Source organism: Aotus nancymaae, unplaced genomic scaffold, assembly GCF_030222135.1.
Source record: "Aotus nancymaae isolate 86718 unplaced genomic scaffold, 86718_ANA_hifiasm-v0.15.2.pri h1tg000011l, whole genome shotgun sequence".
Taxonomy (NCBI): domain Eukaryota; kingdom Metazoa; phylum Chordata; class Mammalia; order Primates; family Aotidae; genus Aotus; species Aotus nancymaae.
The window spans coordinates 43,033,565-43,049,582 of record NW_026988422.1 but is presented as its reverse complement, the minus strand read 5'-3'; the positions used below and the strand labels follow the sequence as shown (position 1 = coordinate 43,049,582).

At 50.7% G+C, this 16,018-nt stretch overlaps 1 pseudogene; it reads right to left on the bottom strand.

The window, feature by feature from the left end:
- Nucleotides 1-3,295, bottom strand: part of LOC110568859 (amyloid-beta A4 precursor protein-binding family A member 2-like) — a 68,597-nt pseudogene extending 65,302 nt beyond the window's left edge.
- Nucleotides 3,296-16,018: the final 12,723 nt, after the last annotated feature.

The following is a 16,018-nucleotide window of genomic DNA, read 5'->3' as shown; positions in this document are numbered from 1 at the left end:
AACAAAATAAACTATATTGTCAAATATTCCAGGCCAGGTGCAGTGGCTCACGCCTATAACCCCATCACTTTGGGAGGCTAAGACGAGTGGATCACTTGAGGTCAGGAGTTCAAGACCAGTCTGGTCAACATGGTGAAACCCCAGTCTCTACTAAAAACTCAAAAATTACCCAGGTGTGGTTGCATGCGCCTGTAAACCTGGCTACTCCGGAGGCTAAGGTGGGAGAATCACTTGAACTCAGGAGGCAGATGTTGCAGTCAAGGGTGACAGAGCAAGACTCAGTCTCAAGAATGAATGAATGAATGAATAAATAAATAAATAAATAAATGTTTCAAACATACATAAATCTGTAGGAGCCCATATGCCAAACACCTGGGTACCATTCTCTGGGGTTATCAGAACATACTCATATGTAGTGGTACTTGCTTCAGACTTTTTCTTGTTTCATAAACTAAAGCAAACTTATACATGAAATAAAGCCCCCAGAACCTCCCCCCACAGGCTTATTCCACTACCCGTCCCCAGAGGTACCCACTCCTCTGAATTTAGAGTTCATCACTCCTGTGCAATATTTTATAGTTCTGCTACTTATGTGGATGTCTTCAAACATATTTTAAAATGTTAGCTAATACGCGTATGTCCTATTTGTTATATATTATATGTGACTTGTACATATTATTCAAAACTTACTTTTTTTTTTTTTTTAACAGTCTCGCCCTGTCTCAGGCTGAAGTGCAATGGCACCACCTCGCTCACTGCAACCTGACTCCCTGGTTCAAGCGATTCTCCTGCCTCAGCCTCCTGAGTAGCTGGGATTACAGGCACGCACCACCACGCCCAGCTAATTTTTGTATTGTTAGTAGAGACGGGGTTTCACCATGTTGGCCAGGATGGTCTCCATCTCTTAACCTCATGATCCACCTGCCTTAACCTCCCAAATCGCTGGAATTACAGGTGTGAGCCACTGCGCCCGGCCTCTCCTTCTCATTTCTATGTCCAATTCCCTCACTCCTATTGATGCTAAACCTCTTACTATGTTTGCAGATCAGATCATTCAAGTTTCCTTTTCTTTTTTTTTTTTTTTTCAGATGGAATCTTGCTCTGCTTCCCAGGCTGGTGCTCAGTGGTGCAATCTCGGCTCACTGCAACCTCCGCCTCCTGGGTTCAAACGATTCTCATGCCTCAGCCTCTCGAGTACCTGGGACTACAGGCATGTGCCATCACGGCCGGCTAATTGTCGTGTTTTTAATAGAGACGAGGTTTCACCATGTTGGCCATGCTAGTTTCAAACTTCTGACCTCAGGTGATCTGCCCACCTTGGCCTACCAAAGTGCGGGAATCACAGGCGCGAACCACCATGCCTGGCCAAGTTAACTTTTCTATGAATTACATGTTCATATTGTTTGCCCACTTTTCTTTTGGTTGGTTGACTTTTAAAAATATTAGTTTATAAGAATTCCTTAAATATTCTACATATGTATCCTTTGTTGATTATATGAATTGCAAATACCTGCTCCTGATCTATGGTTTCTCTTTAAACTTTGTTTCCAGTACCTTTGGTTGAACAGAAGTCTAAATACTTTAGCGAAATCAAATCTATCACCATTTTTCTTTTGAGCTTATGCTTTTAATATTTTTTGCTTTTGAGACAGAGTCTCACTTTGTTGCCCAGGCAGGAGTGCAGTGGCTCAATCACAACTCACTGCAGCCTCAAATTCCCGGCCTCCAGTGATCCCCTCTCCTTAGCCTCCCTAGTCAGGACTACAGGCACACAGCAGACCAACCAGCTAATTTTGTGGAGATATATATATATATATATAGACAGGGTCTTGTTATGTTACCCTGGCTGGTCTGGAAGTCCTGGGCTCAAGCAATCCTCCTGCTTCAGCCTACCAAAGTGCTGGGATTACAGGCATGAACCACCACACCCAGACACTTTGAGTACTTTAAGAAATTACTTTCTATGTACTATGGACTGAATGTGTCCCTTCAAAATTTGTATGTTGAAATCCTAGCCTCCTATGTAATGGTGTTAGGAGGTGAGGCCCTTGGGAGGTAATTAGGTCAGGTGGGTGGAGCTCTCATGATGGATCAGCACCTCTGTAAGAAGAGATGCAGAGCCGGGTCCCTTGCTCTCAGGCCCCTCTTCTCCATTCTCTAGGACAGGAGAGTCTTACCTGCTCATGGGGCCATTTCGGCCTCTCCTCTGGGGTCCTAGTTTTGGGCTTGAAGCCTCCCTGGGGGTCTTCACGGTGTTTGGCCTCGGGAGGGAAGTTCAGTGACTTGGGTTTCGCTTCAGGCTTGCTGGGGCTGCAGCTGGCCTTTCTGGGCAGGCAGGCCTCTGCAGAGTCCCCAGATCCCGGTTCAGGCCCATGCTGGCCTCACTGGCATTGGTGATGCTGGTCATGCTCAGGTTCCTCTTGATCTTGGCCACGATCAAGTCGATGGCCTCCTCCTGGTCCTCCACATCCCAGTCCCCAAGCCTCAGGTGGTAGTGGGAGGTGCTGGTGTTCCCGTTGGCCCCTGTCGGGTAGCAGTCCTGGTAGCCCTCTTTGCTGGGACAGTAGTGGCCATATTCTTCCATTCGTGGGCCTCCAGGACAGAGGGCTCACCCTCCAGGATGGGCAGGAGGCCGTCCGGGTAGTCCTGGCTGCCCTCAGCACAGTGGCCGTGGGGGTGCAGGCCCACCGAGTCCAGCCACTTCTCTCCTGTCCCAGAGTAGGACTCTCCTGTCCCAGAGAAAGGAGCAGAGGGGCCTGAGAGGAAGGGACCTCCTGGTACAGCCCCCACAGATGGTGAAGCAAGGTGGTGGGAGGGGCTGTGTGCCTTGCAGTTCTAATGGGGGCTGAGCTCTTCATTGGTCCAGTTAAGAGGCATGTTGTGTGGATGCTCATGGCACGTGTCAGTGTCCACGGGGTGTGTGCCATGGACCAGGTACTCATCCCTGTTGCAGTCCATGCCCTCCAGGTAGCCGTCATCCTCGGGGCAGTAGCGGATATAGTAGGTGATGCCCTCCTCCTCTTCAGGGAGGCCCTCATAGTAGTCTTCCTCCTCTGAGGTATTATTCACTTAGTCAGAGTTGGAGTCCCCATCAGGGCTGTGGTTTTGGCACTCCTACTCCTCGGGCATGGGGCTCTCTGGCCATAGGGCGGCCAGTTCCAGGCCCTTGGGCACATAGTCCTCTAAAGGCAGTTCCATTTCTTTGCTCCTGGCAGTGGGGGACAGGGCCCGGCCTCGCCCTGTGGTCCAACATGCAGCTCCTCACACTCTCACGCTTCCAGTGGGCCATGGCAGGCACTCTCGAAGCCATCATCTCCTGGAGGCAGCCACTGTGGGAGGAACATTGATGGGAAAGACAGAGTCAGAACCTCACAAAGCCCGGCCACGCACGAGGCCACTCCACCCCCACGGCACCTCCGAGCACGTTCTTCCACAGCAATGGGAAATGACAGCTGAAGATTTTCACTGCGGCAATCTTTTAAAAAAATTGAAAATGACCTAAATACCCATAAACAAAAGAATGTTTTAAATAAATGATTGCAGAGTTTGCGTGCTGCAAGAGTTGATGGTGTTTTTAAAGAGGCAGGGCAACGCGCACTACAGTGAGGGATCTTAAAAAGGACTGTTTTAGAGGGAAAATGGCAAGTAAGCTACAGTCAGCGTATGTGTGTAGATCCCAGTTCCAGCTCCATCAAGATGACTAGAGAATACACACACACACTCCCCAGCCCATATATGGACGGAAAGGCACACAGAAAGGGGGCGCCCCCAAAGGCTTGTCAGACACGTCCTCTGCGGAGGGGAGGAAAGACAGGTGGGAGCAGAGGGGGCTTGCACATTTTACTTTATTAAAGATGTTTGTACTGGTTGAGTCTTTTACCAAATTGCATTTTTTTATTCACCAGCATTATAATCAAACCCACCTGTGCACCTTTGAGGGTCTCCTCTTCTAGCTGGGGAGATGTCAGCACTGAGACAAAACAACCCATGGGGAAGGGCAGACACCGAGGGGAGGAAGTGGGACTTCCCACACCAGCCATTGCTCTGGGCGCCTTGAGAGGTGGCACACAGGCCAGTCTCCTCCAGGAAGGTGGCCACAGGGGGAGAGGGGCCAGCCTACCAGGTGATCGGGACATGAGCATGCCCCAGGGCACAGCCAGAGACACCAGAAATACAGGAGGCATTGCTGACCCAAGGGAGTGCAGGACCAGGGGATGTGCCAGCCAGGATACCTGTGGTCTTGCAGATGGGCAGTATAAATTTTGGGAAAACTAAATCTTTCCATTTCATTCAATGAGTAGCTCGTGTGGCGGGGGCTGTGTGGTGTGTGCATGAGATACAGTGTGTGTGGTGTGGTGGGTAGGGAGTGTGTAGTGTGTGGTGTGTGTGTGTGTATGGTGGCAGGGCGTACTTGAGGGTGTGGTGAGTGTATGCAGTGTACTGTATATGGTGTATGGTACATGGTGTCTGTGATATGTGTGGAGTGTGATGTAGTATGGAAGGGTTGAGTGTGTATGTTTTGTGTGCATGGTATAGTGTGTGTGGTGTGTAAGAGATGTGTGTAGTGTATGCATGTATGATATTGTGTGGTGTGTGTGGTATCTGTGTAGTGTAAGTTGTCTGTGTGGAAGGTAATGTGTTGTATGGGTGATGTAATACATATGCGGAGTGTGTTGTGCTGTGTGTGTGGTATTTATGAAGCGTGTGAGGTGTGTAGCATGTATGGGGTGTGTGGGTGTATACAAAATGTGTATGGTGTGTATATATGGTATTATGTGGTGTGTGTGGTATGTGTGGTGTGTGTGTATGAGATGTGTGTGGTGTGTAGTATGTGTGGAGAGTGCATGGTGTATATGAAGTTTGTATGTGGTGTATGTGTGGTGTACATGGGTTAAATGTGTGGTGTGTGTGAGGTGGGCATGGTGTATATGTGGTTTGTGGTGTGTGAGATGGGTATGATATGCGTGTTGTGTGTGGTGTGTATGGGGTATGTCTGTGGTGTGTGTGATGTACATGAGTTAAGTGTGTGGTATGTCTGAGGTGGGCACGGCATATATGTGGTGTGTGATGTGTGACGTGGATATATGTGTGCAGTGTATCTGGGGTGTGTGTGGTGTGTGTGAGGTAGGTATGATATGGGTGTGCTGTGTGTGTGGTGTAGATGGGTTAAGTGTGTGGGGTGTGTGAGGTGGGCATGGTGTATATGTGGTTTGTGGTGGGTGAGGTGGGTATGATATGCGTGTTGTGTGTGGTGTGTATGGGGTATGTGTGTGAGGTGGGTATGATACATATATGGTTTGTGTGTGAGGTGCATATGATATGTGTGTGGTGTGCGTGATGTACATGAGTTAAGTGTGTGGTGTGTCTGAGGTGGGCATGGCATATATGTGGTGTGTGACGTGGTTATGATATGGTGCAGTGCATCTGGGGTGTGTGTGGCGTTTGTGAGGTAGGTATGATATGTGTGTGCTGTGTGTGTGGTGTAGATGGGTTAAGTGTGTGGGGTGTGTGAGCTGGGCATCGTATATATGTAGTGTGTGGTGTGTGAGGTGGGTAGATATGTTTGTTGTGTGTGCTGTGTATGGGGTATGTGTGTGGTGTGTGTGAGGTGGGCATGGTATGTGTGTGGTACGTGTACGTATGCGCACACATGCATACCTGTGCACTGCAGATGACAGGCAGGCCGGCAGCCCGGGACACACAGCGGTGACCAGCTCAGCCAAGGCAGAGCTCTGGGCAGGAGTGGCCAGGCACCTGGCAGCTCAGGATCTTGGATGCACTAAGAGCCTAGGAGGAGAGATCAAGCTGTGTCACCATCTCCACCCAAGTTCATCACTAACATGAACCTATAAGCTGCACTGAAACTGTTCCACTTCTGATTAAAACCAGAAACACTCCAGATGGGCTCAGCACAGCCAAGGTTGGGGGAACTGTCCTCAATGTTCTCCTTCACCATCTGCAGTCAGATCTACCACCAGCAGCCTTGCCAGGCAGTGCCTGCCTTGGGGAAGGGGACTGGCACAGGCGCAGGTCCCCAACTGTGCCCCCAACCCGACGTCTGCAGCCCAGGGGCAACAGGGTGTGGGGTCTTTAATTGAGAAGTTTTTCCATCTGGGCCTTGTTATAAAGGGAAAAGGGAAGGCGGCGAAGATCCGGGCTCGGGTTCTCCGGGGACAGCGAACCCAGAGAGGACCCCAACCCAGCTGCCGCCCGGCACTGGGACTTGATGCCAGCGCCAAGCAAGGAAGGGGGAACGCACTAGCGGCCTGCCCAGCCTGGCGGCAGGACCCCAGTGCCCCTCCACCCCCAGACAGCGCCTCTAGCCGGGTGGCCAATGGCTGCGACCCCCGCCTCCCCAACCCAACCCGGGGATGCGAGAGCCGCCGCCTAGTACCCACTGCACTCACCCACCGGTCTTGGGAGAGGGAAGTAGCGGGTAGGAGAGAAGGGGGGCCGCTGGGCTGAAACCCAGATCCCAGCAAAAGCCTCCCCGCAGCCCAGCGGAGTCCACAGGGCAGTGCTCGGGAGCACTGGGGCCGCAACCTCCGGCCATCCCCCACACATCCAGGTCCCTGCAGCGCCGCGGGAGGCCCCATGTTGCCACCGCCGGTGAGTCAGGCAGCCCGGGCCCCCCAGCTTACCTGGCCAGGGCACGGGGCTGCTTCAGCGCGCCGCCGCCCGCTCGGTAGGTCTGCGAAGCCGAGCTCCTCAGCGAGCCCACGCCCAGCCGCACACACCCAACCCGGCGCCTGCAGCCAGGGTCAACACAGTGTGGGATTTTTAATTTAGAAATGTTTCCCTCTGGGCCTTACTATAAAGGGAAAGAGAAGTGGGACAAGGTCCGGGCTCAGGTTCTCAGGCCAAGGAACGCACCAGCGGCCCGGCCAGCCTGGTGGGACCCAAGCGGGCGCCCTCGCTCCCCCACCACTAACCCCCACCCCCACCAGACAGCGCCTGTAGCCGCTGCCAAGTGGCTTGTCGCTGCGGTGCCACCGCGCGGGATGCGGCAGCCGCCACCTTGTCCCCGCTGCACCCGCCTGCGGGTCGTGGGAAGAGGAAGTGGCCACAGGAGAGGAGTGGGGCCTCCGGGCTGCACCCCCAGATCCCGACAACAGCCGTCCTGCAACCCCGCGGAGTCCAGAGGGCAGCGCTCAGAGCACTCGGGCAGCCACCTACGCGCCTCCCCCGACTCGTCCCGGTCCCTGAGGCGCCCCGCGAGGTCGCAGGCTGCCAAGGGCAAGTCGGGCAGCCCGGGTCCCCCAGCTTACCTGGCCAGGGCGCGGGGCTGCTCAAGCGCGCTGCCGTCCGCGCCGAGTCGCCGCCCGCTCCGTCCGCGAGGCCGAGCTCCTCAGCGAGCCCGCGCCAAGCCGCGCACAAGTTCTGCAGCGGAGTAGCCGCTGGGCGCATCCCGGAAACGGCAGACGGCAAGCGCGCAGGACCAGTTCTACCGGGCACACGCGCACTCACCTGAGACACGCACCCCCAACCGCTCCCTTCGCTTCACCTTCTCTTGGGTTTCTGGGGCGGGAAACGCTTCCTGGCCACACGGCGTGGCGGGAAAAGATGGAATACAAAGATGCGTCGGAGCCGGGCGTGCACAAGGCCCTGGCCCCCCTGGCACCGCTGGGACGATAGGCAGGGTGGGCGGGTGCACCCGGAATCGGGTGCGCCGGGCTGGCCTCCCAGACTGGTGCTGGAGCTGGAGCTCAGACGCTGGGAGGCGCGGCGCCCCTGAATGCCTCGGGCCCTGGGGAGCACCCAGATTCCCGAGGCACGTCCTGGCCCTGCTGGCTGTGGAGCTGCAGGGATCTGGTCCCGCGGGTAGAGCCGTTGAACACGAGGCTACCACCGAGCCACCGCCGCCTCACTGCGCCCTACTCACTTGACCTCCCCCCCCCCCCCCCGCAACTGCAGGAGGCGACCCTAGAGCAAGGAACCCTCGGGGATCGCGGCCTCAGAAAACCCCATCCGGCAGGGGAGGCCCCCTGCTGCCTCCCCACTGCAGCTCCCCTAGGCGCATGCAAGGCTCCAAGTATTCCCTACCGGTCCTCTCTAATCACCCCAGCACCCCGTTTCCGATACTCTGTGCTGCTTTAGCCCCCAACCCTAGGACCTCACTCCAGGCCATTCTCTCTCTCCTTGCTGTCCTGAATGGAGAGGACCCTGACCTCCGCGGGGCCCTGGGGAGCACACACACATCCCCAGGGGAGCCAGTCTTCCCCCACCACAGCGCCAGCGATTCCCTAGGGGCCCTGGAAGGTGATGCTGGAGACTCTGCTGTCACCTTCGGCCCTCTGGCCCTTTTGTGGAATCCCAGGTAGATGTGGTAAGCCCTGGGAGACGCACAGAGTGCCTTGTCTGAGCAGAGCGGGGGCTCAGGTGCCTCCTTCCCTGAATGATTTGCCCTCTTTTCTCCTTGTAGCTGGATTAGGTGAATCTGTGTCCGAAGTGGGGGTTAAAGAAGGACAGGGGACCTAGGGGGTGAGGAGAGCCCATCTGCCTGCTGCCTTGAGGGCCGGAACTGAGACCCTGAGAAGAAGGGGCTGACGCAAGCCGAATCCTGAGCTGCACTAGGGTTAAATACAGTGTGGTCTTGGCCTGTCCACACTCTGCCCCCACCAAACACTCACAAATCCCCAGGGCCAGAGCTGCCAGTGGGAGCTGCTCCTGGTAGGGCAGCTTTGTAGCCATAGGGCCAAAGGGGCAAAGGCAGAGCTGGGGCAGGCCAGCGAAGTTCGTGACCCCCTCCCGGCTCAGGTGAGCATACCTTCACTGCTTACTTTCCACCTTACTTTCTATTCTGCTTACTTGGCCAAAACAAAATTCATCCAGCCTCCTGTGGCCCAGCCTTTCTCCAATGCCAATGGTGGGAAGCAACAATTACTAAGCAATGATTCCAAGAAGATAAATTCAGCCATCTTCTTGCCTGACCGTTATGTGGTCACATCCCTTAGGAAACCAGACAGCTGTGACTGAAGCTGATCCACATAACTCCCCCACCTCCTCAAACCCCCACCCCCATCTGTGTGAACGTGTGCAGTCGGGCAAGTTACATGCTGTTCCTTCAACAGCCTCCCTTGAGATCTTCCCATGGGCAGGCTCTGGGCCAGCCACTGGAAATTAAACCCCATCCCAGCACCCGGCAGTGAGTGGCTGATGTCCACAGTCCACAGGATGACAGGTACAGGCTTAGGGCCAGGAACAGCGGCTCCCACCTGTAATCCCAATGCTTTGGAAGCTGAAGCAGAAGCCTCACTTGAGCCCAGCAGTTCAAGTCTGTCGTGAGCTACGATCATGCCACTTGCACTCTAGCCTTGGTGACAGAACAAGACCCTCTCTTTAAAAAATGAAATAAATAAATTAAAAAATAAAGATACAGGCCTGCTCCCAGCCTCATTCAGGACCCAAATCTGGTGGGTTTGAGCCAACTGCCAGTATTCAGAGAATTTTTAAAGAATCATTAGGACAAATAGCTAGTGCATGCGGGACTTAAAACCTAAATGACAGATTGATAGGTGCAGCAATCCACCATACACGTATCCCCCATGTAACAAACCTACACATTCTATACTTGTATCCAGGAACTTAAAGTAAAATTTTAAATAAAAAAGGATCAGGCTGGGCGAGGTGGCTCATGCCTGTAATTCCAGCACTTTGTGAGGCCAAGTCAGGCAGATCACGAGATCAGGAATTCTAGACCAACCTGGCCAACATGGCGAAACCCCGTCTCTACTAAAATACAAAAATTAGCTGTGTGTGGTGGCAGGTGCCTGTAATCCCAGCTACTCAGGAGCTGAGGAAGGAGAACTGCTTGAACCCGGGAGGCAGAGGTTGTAGTGAGCCGGGTTGGCACCACTGCACTCTGACCTGGGCAGCAGAGTGAGACTCAACCTTGGGAAAGAAAAAAAAAGAGCAGGGGAATACAAGAGTTGCTTCCTGTCTTTCTTGCTCTCTGCCATGTGAGGATACAAGAAGATGGCCCTCTGTGAACCAGAAGGTGGGCCCTCCCCAAGAACCAACCATGCTGACACCCTGATCTTGGACAACTAGCCTCCAGAACTGGGAGAAATCAGTGTTTGTTGTTTAAGCCACCCAGTCTATGGCATTTTGTTAGAGCAGCCCAAACTAAGACACTGCCCCAATCATAATGATATCCCCCTACGTTTCTATCTAAATGTCTTCAAAGTTTTAGTTTGTTTGTTTTGCTTTTTTTGAGACAGAGTCACTCTCTGTCACCCAGGCTGCAGTGCAGTGGCACAATCTTGGCTCACTGCAACCTCCACTCCTGGGTTCAAGAGATTCTTCCGCCTAGCCCTCCCAAGTAGCTGGGACTACAGGCATGCACCAACACTCCTGGCTAATTTTTGTATTTTTAGTAGAGGTGGGGTTTCACCATATTGGCCAGGCTGTTCTCAACTCCTGACCACGTGATCCGCCCGCCTTGGCCTCCCAAAGTGCTGGGATTACAGGCGTGAGCCACCGCACCCAGCCCGCTTTCAAAGTTTTGCCTTTCACAACTAGATCTTTAATCAACTGGCTTTTATTTTTGATATGATGTGAACAATCTAGTTGTATTTACTTTGCATATGGATAATCAATTGTGCAAACACCATTTGTAGAATATTCTATCCTTTCCCCAATAATCTACAAGGCAACTTCTGTCTCATTTGAAGTTTCCATATGTCATGGATCTTTTGCTGGGTTCCTCTTCTCTTCCAGTGGCTGATTTGTGCATCCCCTGAACACTTCACTGTCCTAATTCCTTTGCCATCATAGTATGCACACAAATCTTCAACCTTCCATTACCCACCGACCTCTATGCCATTCTTATTCTTTGAAAATATCTTCATTTAAGTTCTGCTAGAAGCAAAGCCTGAGTCAAGGATTCAGGTACAAGCATTTGTTAAGAAGGTGCTTTCAAGAAGCACAGGTAAGGGGGTGGGAAGTGAGATAGGGAAGGGAAGAAAGCCAACAGATGGTGAATTTATAAGCAGGTTGCCACAAGGGGTAACTGGGGCTCAATCTCACTAGGCCCTTCAAAGATACTGCAGCTGAGGAGAGGGGAAGCTGCCATATTTATTCACCAACTCCCATTCCTCATGGATGTTTTAAAATGGACACAAGATTTACTTTAATCAGATATACTAAGACACACAGAATATGGAAATGACTGTCCTGAAGGAAGGAGCTTTTCATACTCAGAGGGCCCTAGAAACAAGTGCCATGGCATGCTATGCAGGAATACATGGGGAGGCACCAGGATCAGTCAAGAAGTCAAAGGAGCTAGGGGAAAACATGGGCAAGAGCTTTATTTGTGGCATCCAACGGAAAGACAAGGCAAGGCAGGGTAAGCAGGCACAGGATTAGCTATGAATAGTTTGAATAATTTCGCTTGGCTCTGGGGCATAGGGCTGTCCCTAGTTGTCTGGTTCATGGCCCTGGGGTGATGAAGGCAGATGGACAGTGGCCCAGTGTAAGAGCCTGATGAAGGAGGTGGTTGGGGGTATGGGCTTTGGATTGGCTGGTTTGCAGATGGAAGGTGCACTTATAGGTGAGTCCTTCACTGTCTCTAGGAACTGGCTCACCCTAGGTGGAGCAGTCTCTCCAGGATCAGCAAGGCCCCAGCTATCAAAACATCAGGAAATACAGGAAATGAAAAGGCATGATGAATACACTGAGGGTGCTGTCAAAGGCATCAGCTCCTGGCATCATGAAGGTGGCAGGCAATGCCGAGGGCCATGGGGATGGCACGAACAGTGTCTGCTGCACTATTTTTTTTTTGAGACAAAGTCTTGCTCTGTCACCCTGGCTGTATGTAGTGCATTGGCAGGATCTCGGCTCATGGCATCCTCTGCCACCCAGGTTCAAGCGATTCTCCTGCCTCAGCCTCCTGAGTAGCTCGGACTACAGGCATGCACCACCACAATTGGCCAATTTTTTTGTATTTTAGTAGAGATGAGTTTTCACCATGTTGGCCCGGATGGTCTCGATCTCCTCACTCATGATCCACCCGTTCTCAGCCTCCCAAAGTGCTTGGATTACAGGTGTGCTGAGCCACCGTGCCAGGTTCACTACCCCCTCCACCTCCTGGGTTTGAGCAATTCTTCTGCCTCAGCCTTTCAGGTAGCAGGGACTACAGGCACCCATCACCACACCCAGCTAATTTTTGTATTTTTTGTAGAAAGGGGATTTCACCACGTTGGCCAGGCTGGTCTTGAACTGTTGACCTCAGGTGATGGCCCACCTCGGCCTCCCAAAGTGCTGGGATTACAGGTGTGAGCCACCACGCCCGGCCAGCTACACTATTCTTGGCCCCTCAATGACTACATGAATTTTTAGATCAGCCTGTCAAGTTCCAAAAACAACTCTATTGGGATTTGTCTGGGAATTGCTTATAGGTTAATTCAGTGAGAAGTAATATGTTTATAGCATTGAGTCCTACCATTCATAATATATGGCATATATTTCCATTCTTCCTTTACATCTATGGGTAGTTTTTATATTTGTCTTAGTCTTTTTGTAGTGCAAAACACCTGAGACTGGGTAATTTACAAACAAGATAAGTTATTCTCTCAGTTCTGGAGGTTGGGAAGCAGAGATCAAGGCTTCAGCAGGTACAGTGTGTAGTGAGGGCCTGGTCTCTGCTTCCAAGATGGTACCTTGAATGCTGGTTCCTCTGGAGCAGACAAATGCTATGTTCTCATGAGGCAGAAGGAACAGATTTGCCACCACCTCAAGCCCTTTATAAGGTGTTAATCTCATGCATGAGGGCTCACCCTAATGACTTACTTCTGAAAAGCCCCACTTCTTAATACTATCATCCTAGTGATTAAGTTTTAACAGGAATTTGGGGAAGCACATTCCGGCTATAGCAATACTCTTCATGAAAGGTCTGTGAACATTTTGCTAGATATATTCTCAGGGTTTCGTTGCTATTGTGAACAGAATCTCTTTTTCTATTACATTTTCTAATTTGTTACTTCTGATGTACAGGAATGCTAATAGTTTTTTTAAAGTTGATCTTGAATTTAAAAAAACCTGCAAACTGTGTTACTAGTCCAAATAATGTATCTGTACATTCTTCTGGATTTTCTGCATAGGCAATCATAAGGTCTGCAAATATAAATAGTTTTCTTCTTTCCAATTTAAAATTTTTATTTTCTTCATTTTTTTTTCTTTCTTTTTCTTACTTTTTTTTTTTTTTTTTTTTTTTTGAGACAGAGTCTCACTCAGTTACCCAGGCTGGAGTACAGTGGCACAGTCTTGGCTCACTGCAACCTCCACCTCCTGTGTTCAAGAGATTCTCCTGCCTCAGCCTCCTGAGTAGGTAGGATTACAGAAGCCCACTGCCATGTCTGGCTAATTTTTGTATGTTTGTTATTAGAGACAGGGTTTCACCATTTTGGCCTGGCTTGTCTCCAACTCTTGACCTCAGGTGATCTGTCCACCTAGGCCTCCCAAAGTGCTAGGAGTACAGGTGTGAGCCACCGCGTCTGGTTGATTTCCCTCCCTCCTTCCCTTTCTCTCTCTCTCTCTCTCTCTCTCTCTCTCTCTCTCTCTTTTTTTCAGAGTTTCATCCAGGTTGGAGTGCAGTAGCACAGTCTCTACACACTGCAACCTCCACCTCCCAGGTTCTAGCAATTCTCCTGCCTCGACCTCCCAAAGTGCTGGGAGTACAGGTGTGAGCCACCATGCCTGTTGATTTATTTCTCTTTCTTTCTTTCTTGACAGAGTGTCACTCTGTTGCCCAGGCTGGAGTCCAGTGGCATGATCTCCACACACTGCAATGTCCACCTCCCGGGTTCAGGTGATTCTTCTGCCTCAGCCTCCCAGGTAGTTGGGATTATAGGCATGAGCCATCACACGCAGCTAATTTCTGTATTTTTAGTAGAGATGGGGTTTTCACCATGTTGGCCAGGCTGGTCTCCAACTTCTAACCTCAGGTGATCCACCTGCCTCAGCCTCTCAAAGTGCTGGGATTACAGGAATGATCCATCTCACCCAGCCAATTTATTTCTATTATAGGTTGACTCACATACATTTCTGATGTTGGGCATCTCATAACTTAAAAAAGAATGGCAACTTCCTATGTATCAGCTGAACACATTGCCTAGCACCTCCAGTGCCATGTTCAATAAACACAGTGATAGAAGCTACCCTTGTCTACGTCCTAATGTTGATAAAACTTCCTTCTAAATTTTTTGCCATTAAGTGTGATAATTACTATACACTAAGGAAAATAGGACCAGGTGCGGTGGTGCACACCTGCAATCCCAGCACTTTGGAAGGCTTGTGGGGAGGATTGCTTTAGCCGGGAAGGGGGAGGTCGCAGTGAGCCAAGATCTTAACACTGCACTCCAGCCTGTGTGAGAGAAAGACCTTGTCTCAAAAAAAAAAAAAAAAAAACCCAAAAAACAAAAACAAAACAAAACAAAGAAAGGATGCTAGCTTGATAATAGTGCATTGTCTGTTGACTCTGCCCTTGCATTACCATAATAAAATCTAATTCACCGTGATGCATTATTTGTGTGTGTGTACATTACTGTTTTTGGCTTGGTATTATTTTATACAAAATTTGGAATTCATGTTCATAAAAGTTAACAACAGCTAACTTCTATTTGGTTTTCTATGTTTTGGATATTGTTAAGTTACTTTCCTTGAAGTATTTCATTTCATCCTAGAAGGCTTATTGTAAAGGTTATTTCCCCTTTATATATGAGGAAGTTAAGGCACAGTGAAGGCACATCATTTTCCCTAAGGTCGCCGGGAAGGTAAGTAGTGGCAGCAGAAATACAAATCCGGATTGTCTGGCTCCAGAGTTCATCACTAAGCACTGCCCTGTGCCCTCTCCCTGTGACAAAGACCCATCATTCAGACTGTTCTATCATGAACTTTCCTTGTACATCCTTGTTCCAGTTTTTCACCAAGATTATATTATTCCCAATAGATAATTAGATAGGTCTTCTTTTTCTTTTTTTGTAGACATACTCATGAAACTTTTATAAAAACCTATTAAATGTTATCACCTTTTCTAGCCTGATTTCTCCAGTTTTGCAGTGGTCTCCAGGTTTTATGGCATTTGCAAGCTCCTGTCCTGGGGATACTGGGGAGGTATACACTCCATAAAGCCAGGGATACAGACACAGATCAGCAGCAGACTCCCACACCCTCCAGCATCCTTTCTTTTTGTTTTTCTGAGATGGAGTCTTGCTCTTGTCGCCCAGGCTGGAGTGCAGTGGAATGATCTTAGCTCACTTCAACCTCCGCCTCCTGGGTTCAAGTGATGATCTGGCCTCAACCTCCCAAGTAGCTGAGATTACAGGCAGCTGCCACCACACCTGGCTAGCTTTTTTGTATTTTTATTAGACAGGGTTTCACCTGTCCTCATCACAATCACTGGATCATGACTGACCCCTAGAGGCGGCTTCTCTGCTTAATTGTCAGCCCATGGGCTGGAATGTGACCCCCAAAGCTGCTACAGAAGTTTCCACCCATCCTGGACCACACTTGCCATCTGTGGGAGAAAGGCGTGTCCTTTGTCTTTTTAGCCCAGCCAGCCTCACAGGCATTCAGCAGATTGGAAAGCCTGAGCATGTGCTGTGCTGGGCAAGGCTCCCCCGTACCTTTTTTGGGGGGTGAGCTGGAGTGCATTCCAGCCCCTAGCATGCTGCTGTTTATTCCCACCCCTCATCCCCACCCCCCTACACAGTCACAAGTACAAACACAGGCACAGTCATGAGCACACACGGCCCTGGACAGCACCATTTCCATCCTCTGCAGGGTGGTCTCCTTACGGGGAAGTTAATGAGACATGAAAGAAGGCTCAGGGGTCAGGGAGGACCTCTGTCAGAAAGACGCTCCTAGACCGGGTTCTGCCTCTCACTTGCTAGGGGTCTGTGAGAAAGTTGCTTCCCCTCTTTGGTCCCAGTTTCCCCAGCTGAGAAATGGGGGGGACGTTGAGCCAAATGATCTAAGGTACTGGGAACTTCTAAGTTAGAGTTCGTAGCTCATGGTCAAG